General features: G+C 39.5%; 1 protein-coding gene across 1 annotated transcript in view; it reads left to right on the forward strand.

Moving 5' to 3' along the window:
- NRXN3 (neurexin 3) overlaps positions 1 to 14351 on the forward strand; it is a 1476736-nt gene that overhangs the window by 380495 nt on the left and 1081890 nt on the right. The gene's annotated exons all lie outside the window — the stretch shown is intronic.

Below are 14351 nucleotides of genomic sequence, written 5' to 3' on the forward strand. Positions count from 1 at the left end.
CTTTTAGGAACCCCCCAGCTATCTGATATGAGAGAAGTATTACATAAAAAGGCTCAGCAAGGCTAAGAGAAATGGGTTGGAACCTGCTCTGGGAAGAATGGGATTGAACAGGCTTTGAGGGAGGTGTCCTAGTGTAATGAAAAGAATACTGGGTTTAAAATCAGAAAACCTGGCTGGGAATACCAGCTTTATGACTGGCTATATGGCCTAGAATAAGCCATGGATCTTGTTTGGGTCTCAGTTTCCTAACCCATAACATAGATATAACAGGTCTCTGTTGTGTTCTTCATAAAGGCAAATGAAATAATGTACATGAAAGTGAAACCATACAGAAATATACAATGCTGTTTTGCTATAATAATTATTATTAAGGATTATGTAATGCATCTTATAAACAGTTTATGCGTATAAACATAAGGATAAATGAATATGCATTAGCTCGTGCATATCTCTATACTTCCCATATAAGCAAATCACTGTCTAGAGGGAAAGAAACGACTTTATTCTGAGGTTTGCCCTACTTAAATTCTCTCATCTTTGCTGAAGTAGGGATAACTTGTCCCACCTACCCTCAGTCATTACCTAGTTTGTTGCCTTCAGACATTTGTTTATTTGGCAACTGTCAATCATCCTTTGTTAAAATGTGAGCTTCATAAGGACAAAGGCCTCATCTGTTCAGGTGTTTCTCCAGCACCTAGATGAGTCCCTGGCATAAAATAATGCACTCAATATGTATGTCTCAAATAAATAAATAAATGAATGAGCTAACTTCATGGAGTTCTCATATCTGGTGGAGTTTAGATCAACAGATATATACTGAAAACCTACAGTATGCCAAGGACTGTGCTAAGATACAAAGATGGATCAGACACAGTTCCTGCCTTAGAGGACCTCACAGTTAGTGGGGGAGACAGACACAGAAATATAATTTCAATAAAACGTAGTTAATGCACAAAAAGAGGCATTCAACAGGTGCAATGGGGCTGCTGAGGAGAAGGACTTAACATATCCTGGGGTTCAGGAAAACTCTGTGGAGGAGATAATGCTTAGGGTGAGGCTTGAAGATGAATAGATGCGAACAGGGAAGAATGAAGGGAGAGGTGCTCCAGGACGATGGGGCAGCAAGAACAAAGGCATGGAGACAGGGCACGTCATGGTGTCTGGGTGGGGAATTTACGATTTGCTAATTTCAAGGCACAAAATATAAGATTAGGAGTTTTGAAAATGCGGCTGCAAAGTTAGGTGGGGACCAGATCATAGAGAGATTTATTTCACGCTACACCCGTGGACTTTAGGTGATGGGGAGCCATTGAAAGAACTTAAGTAGTAGAATGACATGGTCAGGTTGGCGTCTTGTTCATCAGGTTTTAAATTCCTTGAGAACTGAAGTTAGTCCATCTACTCTTTCCACTTGATGTATATTTTTGTCTCGGGAAGTTGAAGAGCAGGGTCAGGAAGGCCTGGTCCATTGGCTTAAGCACTGGGCCAGGAGAGTGCCTCTCTGAACCTTAAAATTTCTGTAGAAAAGCACTTCCTTCTGACTCCCATTTCAGTTCCCAACGATTCTCTCTGTCAGGACATACATTTCTCCTTTCCTCTGTCCTCGGTGTTACTGAACTATTATTGTTGGATGAAACACAAGGTAGTAGAAGAAAGCCAAGTCAAGACTGAGTTGCGTGAATAATGTCTCTGTCACCAGCGCCAGAGAACATACTCAAGCCCGTAGCAATATCCTCCTATGTGTTGGGGTCTTCCATGTTGTTTGATCTGGTTCTTTCTACACCGTCCTCTTTTCTCCTCAATCTGTTACTTCTCCCCTGGTATGTTGGTTCTCCATTTGGCTCTCCGTTTGCCCGTGGAGAAGCTCGAAAGCTGCTGAGACTTCCAGGACACATTGTTCTATCTCACCTCCCTTTTCTCATGGCATCTCTAACGGGGAGGAGGGAAAAGCAGGAGAACTGGGGAGTGGAACACATATTTAAAGGGAAAAGGATTGGGTAGAAGCTCGTTGTGCACATTACATTCCACATCCCTTTGTGATTATTAGCCATTTAAAACCGAATGGGATTTTGCAGCCAGAGATAGTCTCTGAACAGATGATTAATGGTTTAATCTGCAATAACTTTACATTTTATAGAACCCTGATAGGAGTCCACATCTGGTGAGCCAAGCTATTTAAGGCTGTGTTAATTCTGTTAATTGCTATACGTTTATTTGAATTGCTGGCACCTGCGGGCTTTGGGATACTGTGTTTGTGGTTGCCTTTTTTTTTTTAATATACTCATTTTATTTTGCCCCGTCTCACTGTCTTTTGCGGCTGTCTCTTATGCTACCACAATTTATCTTCTGGTTTTTCTTTGTCTTGTCCTCTTGCTTCTTCACTTACGATACTTTTTTTCTTTCCTTCCTGTTTTCATTTTCCCTACCCTTTTACTTCCCAAGCTCTTGTTTTGGTATACTTCTTGATTTTTCAGGTGGTAATAAATGCTGTGTACATAATCAGGTAAACTTAGGCCATGGCTTTGGGCCTAAACATTCCCTTTTTCCCAGCATTGAACATACTGTGTGGTCCCAGAGTAAGCAAAGATCAAGTGAAGGTTTCAGAGTCAGCATGAAAGATGAGAAGAGGGTTGGCTTTAGCAGCACAAGTTCAGGGTTTGAATCTGCCTAGACTTACTCATTACCAGCTGCAAGACATATAGCAAGTCACTTCACTGCTCTTAGTCTCAGTTTTTTCATCAGATAATAATACTGACTTCAAAAATGTTTATTTTGGGAGCAGATGGGATAAAAAAATGGAGGTGCTTTATAAACGATAAAGCTTTATCGTTTATAAAGGACCATGCAAATGGTGATGTTATTATTTATGAAACCAAATTGGTCATATCTGGTCAAGGAGCCACTTATTGCTCCTTGCTGTTTCTACAGTTAAAAAACTGCAGAAGTTAGGGGAGTCCAGTGTAGTTTAATAAAAAGAACAACTGGATTGGAACCTGGCCACCAGATCCAGTTCTGATGCCAATTAGAAAACCATACGACCTCTTTGGACGTCCATGTCTTGATCTGTAAAATGAGGAAAGTGGTCATTCCCAAACCAAGTGCACACTACTGTTGATGACTTCTAGTGTAGAAATACAAGTTATTGCTTATCAAATTTTGGATAGGAAGGTAGGATATATTTCCCTACTCTTTGGAAGATATGCAGGAACCCACTCTGTAGGCTTGGAGGAAAAATGCCTTGACAGAATGGAAGAACCAATACAAAAAGGAGACCAAGAGGGACAAGAATCCAACAAGATAGAAAGAAGTGGAAACATGGATCAGAGGCTGGGAAATGGAAGAATGTGGCAGAAGAAGAAAAGGAAGAAGAGAAACTACCTCTCAGGAGCTGGCTATGGGGTTGATCATAAGAAATTGCCATTTTTGTGGGTAAAAGAGAAAGGTCAACTATGGTCAATATCATGCGATTCAATTTAAGAATGAAATTTTTGTAAAGAGGATAAACTGGATCTTCTGGAAAAGAAATTACCTTCTGGATTATAAGGAACTGAAATGGGCGGGAGAGAGAATGGCGCTCTGTGTCACAGAGGAAGAGGAAACAAAACCCTGAGCGCTGGGGTTGTGTGATGAATATGAAGCTCATTTCACAGAGGGAACAAGATGTGAGCATGTAGCCCAGGATGGCTTTAAGAAAGTGGTATGTTCCGAATAGTATCAGGAGGGCTGAAGCCTCCAGGATTTTAGTATTGCAGTGTTATGACAAGCAGAAAGAGGTTCTTCACTTAATGCTGGAATAAATATAGTAAGTAATGTTTTGCTGCTTATAGTTGATGAGTTGTTGATGGAGAAGTAGATATGGTGAACATTTTTTTTTTTTAGAGCTCTAATATCCCTTTCCTCTTCTTTTGATGAATTTTTCTTGATTTTTATTTCCCTTCATTTTCAGTCCAGTGACTCGGTGGCACTGACTCTACTCCTGGCTCCCTTGGTGAGCATGCGAACTCTAAGTCAATCAGGGACTTCCATTCCCTTGGCCATGGTTACTTTGTTCATAGGTGGGCACCTAACCCAATGTGGATCAGTGACATACAGGCTCAGAACTGTTGTTTATGTGTCATAAGGAGGCAATTCTCCTTCCTGTGGGCTAGAACTGAGAATGGTATAAAACTGAGCTTCTGGCCACTATTTTGACACCACATAGAGACCAAAAATGAAGCCAGAATGGAGAAAAGCAGAGCCAAAGATGGGGAGAAACTAGGTACTGGGCACATTTTTAAGGCTCTGGATCAAACTTTCTTCAAACTAGACTACCCCTGGATTTCCAGCCATGACTGAATAAATTTCTTCTTTTGACTAAACCAGCATGAGCTGGATTTTCTGTCATTTGCAGCAGAGAACCTTAAGTGATGTGAAAGAATTCCTTATGCTCCTATTTTACCCCTGTCTTCTCTGACAAGAAAATAGGTCTTCGGACAGGAAAAAATAGACAAAGATAGGAAATTGAATACCAGAGCCTGTTAGAAAGCACCCAATTGCACTCCATTAATTCAAATTTTTTGACTTGGGTGAATAATATGCCAGGATACAGAGAGGATTTGCAAATAAGATTTTTGAAATCCAGTTGGTGGTTTTTGAGAAATGGTAGAGAGGGTTGCTGAGAAATGGTAAAGACTAAAGATGGAAAAAGTATAGATAATTCAAGCTATGGACTTATGAGCTTCGCTGGAGTCTGGGAAAGATTCTGGAGTGCATTATTTATATAAGTTATGAGCCCACAGAAGAGAAAAGAGTGATCAACAGAACCACAATCATTCAGTAACAACAAGCCATATCACATCAACCAAATTCACATATCCATTCAATATTGTTACTATAATTATAATTCAGGAAAGTACCATGGACCTAGCATAGTTAAATATCAGCAAGATATTTGGCAGTACATTTTGTGATATCCTCATCAACAGGATGGGGAAAAAGGGATTGGATGTCAGAGCTATTCAGTGAAGGAGTAACTATTTAAACATACCAATGGATCCTGATGAATGAATCTATTTTGATGTATATGGAAATTTCAAGTGGATGTCACAATGCTTCATCTTACCCAACATCTGTATTAGAGAGGTGGAGGAAGGTAAGAGAGCATGTTCATCAACTTTGTGAAGGGCAGGGAGCTTGGAATGAGAGAAAATATGTGCCTACATGATCTGAGGCTGAATTAATAGAGGTATGATGTATAAAGCAAAGGAGATGACAGTTCTATAGTGTAATTTATTGACTAAGAGAGCAGACTCTGGAGCTAGAGTTCTTGGCTGCAAAGCCCAGCTCTACGCACACTAGCTATGTGATGCTAGGCAAGTTACTTAACCCTCTCTGTACCTCATTTTGCTTATTTATTAAATGGGGAGAATAATTATACCTACTTCATGGGATTGTTGTGCATGTTACCTGAGATAATAAATGTAAAACCCTTAGACCAATGCTTGGTATATAGAAAATACTTGGTAAATTGTATTCATCATCATCGTCAATATCATCATATCACTATGTGATAATGTGATTACTGGGGGTGTTTCTATTCAATTCTGGTTGATAAGCTTTCAAAAGGTTAGCTGACTGATAGATTAGAACATGTTTAGAGCTGAACTATGAAAAAGATGAAGGGACTCAGGATGCTGACATAATAAGAATTGGTTGACGGATCCAAGGACATTTAACCTGAGGAAGAAAAGATGCCTGAGCCCAAGGGTTGAGAGTTGTCTTCACACATGAAGGACTGTCCTGTGAAAGTGGGATTAAACGTGCTTCATATATCCTCAGGAAGAGGAACTAAGGCAAATGAGTGAAAGCTGGGTACTTAATATAAGGAAGGCATTTCAATGAGAGCTGTCCATAGCTGCCTTCAAAGTAATACATTCTCTGTCACTCAAGGCATCCAAGCAGGGTCTGGGCAATCACCTTGCTGAGGTTGTCGAGAGGATTATAGCATCAAATGAGTAGACAGTCTTGATTTTCTCGTTTCCTTCCAAACATAAGATCCTGTAGCTATCCAATGAATGAGCCTTCTGAAAAGAAAGAATGAAACTCACTGATTAGACCAGGTTCATTGAAGACTTTCCTGATTAATCTCCAAATCAGTTGACTCTACAAGTCCCACTGAGACTCATAGGGTTGCCCTTGTGGTAGGATTCTAGGTCCCCAGCCACTACCATCACCTATTCGTCACTTATAATTATTTCCCTTTCCTCAGACCTTCACTGGCACCATCTCCAAAACCATTATAACCACAGCAATTGTAATCATAATAGCAACAATAAAGGCTAGCAAATATTGAGCACTTAACAATACGAATGCATGCAAAGCATGTGTCTACATGGCTAAGTGCTTTGCACGTATTCCCTAATTTAATTCTCACAACAAATTTATGAGGTGGATTGTCTTATCATTACTAATTTGAATTTAAAGATAGTATCCTGCCCAGCATCACATAGTTAACAGGAGTTGGAGTTGAGATGTAAATACTGCCGACATCTTGACTCCTGTTCCCCTCTCCGTCAACCCAGTCAAAAGACTTGATGGAGAAGAAAAGGTAATAAGCTCTTCAGGAAAAGGTTGGTGATTCTGTGGTTAAACCCACTCTGTGGAATGGTCTCTCACTACCATTTAGAGGCTCCACTTCGTAGGAGGGGTCATTTAATCAAGCAAAAATGTCCTGCTGGGAGACTGGATACAATTACCTATTTCTTTCACCTTGCCATTGATTGTTCTGAGAGGAAGGCAGTTTTTGCTTGATTTTCCACTTTGACTGAGCAAATTGATATTGCTCAACCTGTTAATGGAAGAATGATTTTCGTTATGGGACCTGAGTAGGAAGTAGCTCCTCTTGGTATGCCAAGCAGTGGAATACCTTTGTCTTGAGATGTGCAGCGTGTCTTTTCTTTTCTTCTAGCCCAATATCCCCTGTGAAGTTGGAATTATTTGCCTCCAATGCCCTCAGAAAGCCAGAATGAGGAGCAGCTACTTTTTAGGCTTATTATGAATTTTCAGTCTGATTCTGGGAGTCTCTCATTTAGCTTGCAATTTTTTTTTTCTTTTCAGGATAAATTCAGTGGAACTCATTGCTTTCTAAAAATGTCACTTATTTACAGTAAATGTAATCTACCACAACATTCCCACTGAGACAAAATCTCTTGTGTCTTCAAATGCCTCAAAGGAGACAAAAAAAACTAGTCCTTGTACACATATACCTACAGGGATGAAGTAATCATTGAGCTAATTAATTAGCTAATGTTTTTTAAAATTGCTTTGCAAATGCAGAAATGACTGTTCCATTAGTGTTATGGCGCTATTGCAACCTTGTGTTCTGTCCCCCATGTGGACAGAGTGCCACAACTAGTTTCTGCATAGATTTCAAGAGAGACAGAGGGACAGATTTTTCACTTCACAGATCAGTAAAGATGTGGCATAGGGCAGGGACATTGCACACCAATTATCAACCAATAAAATTCTCCTCCTTCCCTCTCCCTCGGTCTCGCCCTCACCAGCCAGTATTAGCAGATGGTCTATCTCATACTTCATGGAGAAAATAGAAACTATTTAGCTTAGGCTTGCTAAACTTCCTCCTTCCACTTTTAGGTTTACCTTCAAAGATACTTATTGCTACTTTTTTTTCTCCTGACTTACAGGATGAGCTCTCTTCCTCCTTTCTGGGTGTAACTATTATTCTCTTTTGCCTCTTTTGAGACGTAGCCCCTTTAAGGAGACCTTCTCTTTTCAGTTATCTTAGATCTTCTCTTTACCTCTTTTCTATTTCTTCAGTTAGACACATGCTTGAGATCATTTCCTTGATCTTGTCTCCTGCTGAATTTACACCTTAGCTCATTCTTTACTTTCAATGAAAAGCTTCTTGGGGGAGTTGTATAAACTTCCCGTCCTGTCTACCTCATGGTTACTCCGTACACTTTACAGTTGCATGCCAAACTCTGAGGGGGCATACCATCCTCAGCGCTTTAGTAGAGTTGTTTTCCTGTTTTACTTTGCTTAAGTTAGGAGCACTTTATTATATGCTCTCGCAGCCCTCAGTTTTTAACTCCATTACATTATAATTGCAATTAGAGTCCTTACCACATTGTGTTTTAATGATGTGTGTTCATATGTTTCGCCAATAGATGAGCTGCTAGAAGGCAGGGACTAGGATTTCTATAGATTGAATACTTCCTTTAGACTTAAACACAGATCCTGGCACATGGATATATGGAAAATATTCTTTAATATATTAATAAATATTTGTGAATCAGTAATAGAATTATTGTTCTAAATTTCTGCTTATATCCATTTTCTCCATAGCACATCACTTATTCACGTATTCATGAGTGCAGTAAATATTCATGAAGTGTCTACTGTAAGATCTGTTCTAAGTGTTAGAGTATGTGGTGACTGAGACCATATATAAGCACCCTGAATCTATGTAATTCACATTATAGTTGAAGGAGACCAATAGTAACTGCATAAACAACTAAGATACTTCAAAATAATGATAAGTGGCATGAAGGAAGTAAAAGTGAATAATGGAATAGAGAGTGACAGGGAAGTTGGGTCTGACTGAGTGGTCATGGAAGGACTCTCTGAGGAGGTGATAATTAAGCTGGGACCTAAGACGAAAGAAAGAGTCAGCCACGCAAAGATCTGGGAGAGGGCATTCCACTCAGAGGAAGCAGCAAGGATGAAAGGGACTCCAAACAAGGGAAAGCTTGGCATGTTCAAGAAATGACAAGGACACCGTTATGGCTGTGGCTCAGTGAGAGAGGTAGCGAGAGGAACAAGTGTCTGTGATTATACATCCTGCTTTTCCAAAAAGGCCCAAGCTAAGCAATATCAATGTATCATGCTTATCTCCACCTCAGGGTCTGTGTTGGCCTGTTTATCTCCTATCTAGATTGACTTTCTCTCTCTCTTTATCCTAGAGGACAAGGTGTCCCTCCATGTTTATAAGCTCACCTGTTCACCTGGGCTCAGCATCTCCCCCTCTCCTGTCACCTCCTGGAGTCTACTCTTTAGTTACCCTCACTCTCTCTTGCATCTTTGATCCTGCCTCTCTATTTATTTCTTCTTTGCAGGCTACAAACATGTTCTAGTCCACTTTATCCTTACATAAAATCCTTCCCTTCACCTGTACTTTCTTAAACTCATGAAGAGAAAGAATGTTTCTTTCCCAGAGATGGTAGGAAAGGAGGCAAAACACAAAATGGTTTTGAGGTTTGAGAAAGAAATAATGAGAAAACTCACATAGGATGACCCATGTCTTGTCTAGAAGAGAGATAGGACAATGTGCTAATTGTGTGAAGAATGGAGTCATGGTTATATATAATCCAGTAGGTTTCTGGCAGCTGGCACTACTGTCGTCACCCATTCACTCAAGTTGGAAACCTCAGAGTGAGCTTTGATCTTTCCTTCTCCCTCCTCTTCCTCTTTGTCCTCATCTAGTCAGTCACAAAATCCTATTGACAATTCCTTTGTTATATTTCTCATTCATTTCTCACCTTTCTGGACCCTGTCCCTCTGTCCCGCATCTTGCCTGTTGTGGTATCATAATGAGTCTTCCCACCTCCATTCTCTCTGCCCTTCTCAATATTCTGCATTCTGCCCCACCTTGCTTTTTGTGCTATTCTTCAGAAGTATCCATTGCCCACAAAAGCATGTCTTCTTCAGCCTCCCACTCATGGCCTTCTGTAGTTTGGCTTCAACTTTGTCACCACTTCTTCATACTTTCTCTCTATATTTAACCAGAGTGGCTATTTCATCTTATTCTAAATATATGTTTTGAGTTCTTGCCTTTGAAATGTCTTTATTTGGGCCTCCTAGCCAAGGATTTCACCGTTTCTCTCTGCTGTCTGACTCTTACCCATTCTTCCAGGACTCATCTCGTGGTTACCTGCTTGACTGATCACCCCAGTCAACGGTGGTCTTTTTCACTTTTGAATTCCAAGCACGTTTATATGGTGTAGTGTGTGTGAGCTCAGACTTTGGAGGCAGACTTCCAGGTTTAAAGTTTCATTCTGCAACTTACTATCTATATGCCCTTGGGCAAGTTAGTTAGCTTCCCTGCAACTCAATTTCTTTCTCTATAAGATGGGTCTTTTAATAGTACTTACCTCATAGAATTTTTATGAGGATCAAATGAGATGATGCAATACCAGCACATGGTAAATGCTCAATAAATATTAGCTATTATTGTCATTTATATGGTCCTTTAAATCCCCTGCATTTGTTCGTTAGCTTTTCTGGCAACCATATCATCTCTTTGAGGCAGGGAGAGGTTTTTTGTAGTTTCAGCAATGCTGTAAATACCACAAGCTTATTAAAGAGAGTGGAAAATAATTTGTATCCCTTGAATCAATTTCTTGATCAACTATAAGGAAGTTGCTGTTTCTCCATGCTATCGATTGACCCCAAATGAAATGATCTCATCTGCAAAATGAAAATAATTTCTTCTTTATAGACAGTAAAAAAAATCTTATTTGTGGGTAAATGAAATGTGTGTGCTTACATGAAATGTGAATGAAGTGATTTCATATTTTTTAATTTCTTGTTAATCAAATGGAGTTATGATGGAGTTTATCTTCCTTAGCATACTTTTCTTCATAGATATTTTTAATGTAACAGTTCTGATAGATGTTTAAAATGATAAAGGAAACAAAACTTAGTTATAATAGCGGGTATTAGCTTGATGATTACTAATGTCTCTTTCAAGTCGAAGAGTCTTATAAATTTTAAATTGCTTTGAAATGTCTTACAGTCCCCCAATTACCTTTAAATGACTGATTTAATAAGCTTCTCTTATGTTCCAGGCATGATGTTTAGAATACAAAGTGAACTGGGCACAGTTCCTTCCCTAGAAGATCTTATAGGTCAGGGGTTGGCAACTTTTTCTGTAAAGGATCAGGTTAGTGGTTCTCAACTGGGGACAGTTTTGCCCCCAGGAAATGTTTGGCAATGTATGGAGACATTTTTGGTTGTTAAAACTGGAGTGAGGGGGTGGATGGGGTAGAGGAAAGGGGTAGTGAAGTGATGGGGTAGGAGTGCTACTGGCATTTAATGGGTAGAGGCCAAGGCTGTTGCTATACATCCCACAATGCGTAAGACAGCCCCTTTATGATAAAGAATTATCCAGCTCCAAATCTCAGTAGTACCAAGGTTGAGAAACTCTGGACCAGATAGTAAATAGTAAATATAGAGTAAAGATATGGTTTTTGGGGCCAAAGGGTCTCTATCACAACTACCAAACTCTGCTTTTGTATCATGAAAGCAGCTGTAGGTAATATGTAAAGCAATGGGTGTGTCTGTGTTCCAATAAAACTGTATTTACATAAGCAGGAAGTATGTTGGATTTGGCCCCAGGGCTATAGTTTGCTGACCCCTGCTCTTGTTGAAATGGCAAACAAAACCAGATAATTACAATAGATTAAGCTATATGATCAACGTTTTCACACATTTACAGTGAAGCCCAAAATATGGGCACTTAGCCTGATCTGAGATATTAGAGATGGTTTCTTAAAGGAGAAGGAACACAAACAGCATCTTTTTTTAAGAGGGAGAAGTTAGGCAAAAGGAGCAATTCCAGGGAAAGGGAGTAGCATCAGCAAAGACATAAAAATGTAAAATAGCATGGTGAGCATGGGAAACTGATACTAAGGACAAAGGAAGTAGAAGTGGTGGTGATAGAGGCGGTGGTAATAGTAATAGCAGCTAACACTTAGTGAGTGCTTACTGTATGCCATTCTAAGTATTTCACATGTGCTAACTCATTTCATAGAAACAGAGCTTGGTGTGGTCTGGGTGACGCGAGATAAGGTTGGAGATGTGTGTGTATGCACCTAAACTAGGACTTTATTCTACAATTGGGTAAAACTAGGAATGAGAAGAGCAGCGAGGAAGTAGTTAGTAAGCCTTATCAACTTGATTCCACATTGGGGTAAGGGCAGAGAGAGGTCCTAAGTGTCTGGCTTGAGTGACATTAATGGAATATAAAGAGACTGGCGGAGAGGCAGGTTTAATGGGGAAAATGCTAAGCTTTGTTTTGAATGTGTTGTGTTGGAGATGTTGGTGTTATCTGGAGCTCAGGGTCAAGTTCAGATAGCTGGAGCTGTAACTGTAACTAGAATATAAGGAATATAGTTAAATTAATTAGAATTGATAAAATCAGGTAAGAAAGCATATCAAATGGAAGAAGAATGGATTTGAAAAAATGAGTCCTGAGAGTCACAAGTTTTTAAGAGAAGAGTAGATTTAAAAGGAAAAGTTAGAGAGGGAGAAGGAGAGTCAGAGAAGGTCGTGTCATGGAAGCCAAACAAGTAGAGAGTTTCTGGTTGGGTGGAGTAGTCAGCAGGGCTCAGTGCCAACTCAGAGGGGACCAGTAATTTGAGAACTGAAGTGCTATTGTAGTTCAGAATGTGGAGGTCATGGGTAATTTTGTTTTGCTTTTGAATCAGAGAGACTTTATAATTTTGAAATTTAGAGACAAAAAAGCCAGTAGAAGTAGAGAAGCTAAATATCTAACAAACATAAATGTTGAAACAACATCCTGGGGGATAATTCCAAACTTGTCTTATGTATTCATCAAATAAAGTACATGCAAGAAATATTACTAAGAAATATTTTGTAGGCTTATTTTGAGTTGCTGTAAGTTTTTTAAAAATGCGTTTCTTGGGCCGGCCCAGTGGCATAGTGGTTAAGTTCGCATGCTCCGCTTCGGCAGCCTGGGGTTCGCAGGTTTTGATCCCGGGCTTGGACCTATGCACCGTTCATCAAGCCATGCTGTGGCAGACGTCCCACATATAAAATAGAGGAAGATGGGCACAGATGTTAGCTCAGGGCCAATCTCCTACAGCAAAAAAAAAAAAAAAAAAAAAGGAGGATTGACAACAGATGTTAGCTCAGGGCTAATATTTTTCACTAAAAAAAAAATGCATTTCTTTATGTAATCTTTCAGTAATTCATATTGTGCATTTATATTCTCCTTCCTCCTAATTGATTAGCTCTATCATTAGTTTACTCAAGTTGTGGAGTTGAGGGGCTCAACGTCTCTTTGTTATAATAAAATTTAAAAGCCACCATTGTAGAACAGTAAAACTTTGTGGATATTTTTATGTGATTAGGAAATGGGAGAGAAACCTCATAGGTTTGAAACTTTAAGACACTAAAGAATATCTAGAAGACAAAGTCAGTTGTGTTAAGTTCAATTTAGGTCATTCATTGAATGCCATGCATTTTTATTAACAGTGATATGACAGGTTTTTTGCTCTCAAACAGCTTGCTATCTTATCTATTTTGTATGTTTATTGCACAAAGGATTTACAGCAACTATGAATATAGTTGATGAGAAAAAAGATTTACATACACAAAGCAATTGAAGAATCTAATCATGAAGAAATGTAACAAAATGCTATCATCACATGGCAGAATCAGTGGTACCAGCAATGTGTATTAAAGACTTTCAGGAATGGAGAGTCTAGCATGTACTGGAATATTGGGAGCATCTCCATCTGCCAGCTCTGCCTATATGGTGTTCTTCTCTAGAGAGAATTCAACTAAATTACTTTTAACAGAAAAACAGATGCAAATGGTGAGGAACCAAGGGGTGATCCAAGGCATCAGAATACTGTTTGCTCCTTGAGGACAGATGGTGTCTTATTTATCTTTGTATCCTTCCTGGCCAAGGTACCAGAGCTACCATTTATTAATGGTACACAGTCAATGCTGAATTGATTACACTTGACAATTGGATTAGTGCAGCTGAGGCAGGTTGGACCACGTGCTTTGCGGTTGCTCTCCAAACAGTGCACTAATGACAGAGCATCAAGGTCCAAGAGAAAGTGAGTTGTGAGAACTCCACCTATGGAAGACTGGGAGGGCAAATGTCCTCACAAGAGAAGAGAAGATTAGTTGTTGGATGCACTATCAATGGGAATTGGCCACAGCCACTGGGCTCCTCCCTCCGTTATAGCAGTACTGACTCATGAAACATACTTCCCCTGTTAATGAATGACCCAACTCTGGCTTAAGATGGACAAACAAGCAAAAAAGAAGTAGTGAAAGCTTCCACCATAGCAGTTTTTTAGGCAAGAATTTAAGGTTTTTTAAGATAAAGCTTATATGAAAAAAATAAAGTGAAATTCACGACACTGGTTCTCACCTCTAAGGGTTTATCACGCTGGTGGTTTCATGAAAATAGCACTGAGAATGACTGCTCTGTGATTTTTGCTAGTTTTTAGCCCCTATAGGCAAAAAAGCATTTCTGAAAGAGATTTGAAAATTGTGGATTCTGATAACACGGCTAGTTGTCAAGTTTTTCTCTA

This window comes from Diceros bicornis, chromosome 24, assembly GCF_020826845.1.
Source record: "Diceros bicornis minor isolate mBicDic1 chromosome 24, mDicBic1.mat.cur, whole genome shotgun sequence".
Taxonomy (NCBI): Eukaryota; Metazoa; Chordata; class Mammalia; order Perissodactyla; family Rhinocerotidae; genus Diceros; species Diceros bicornis.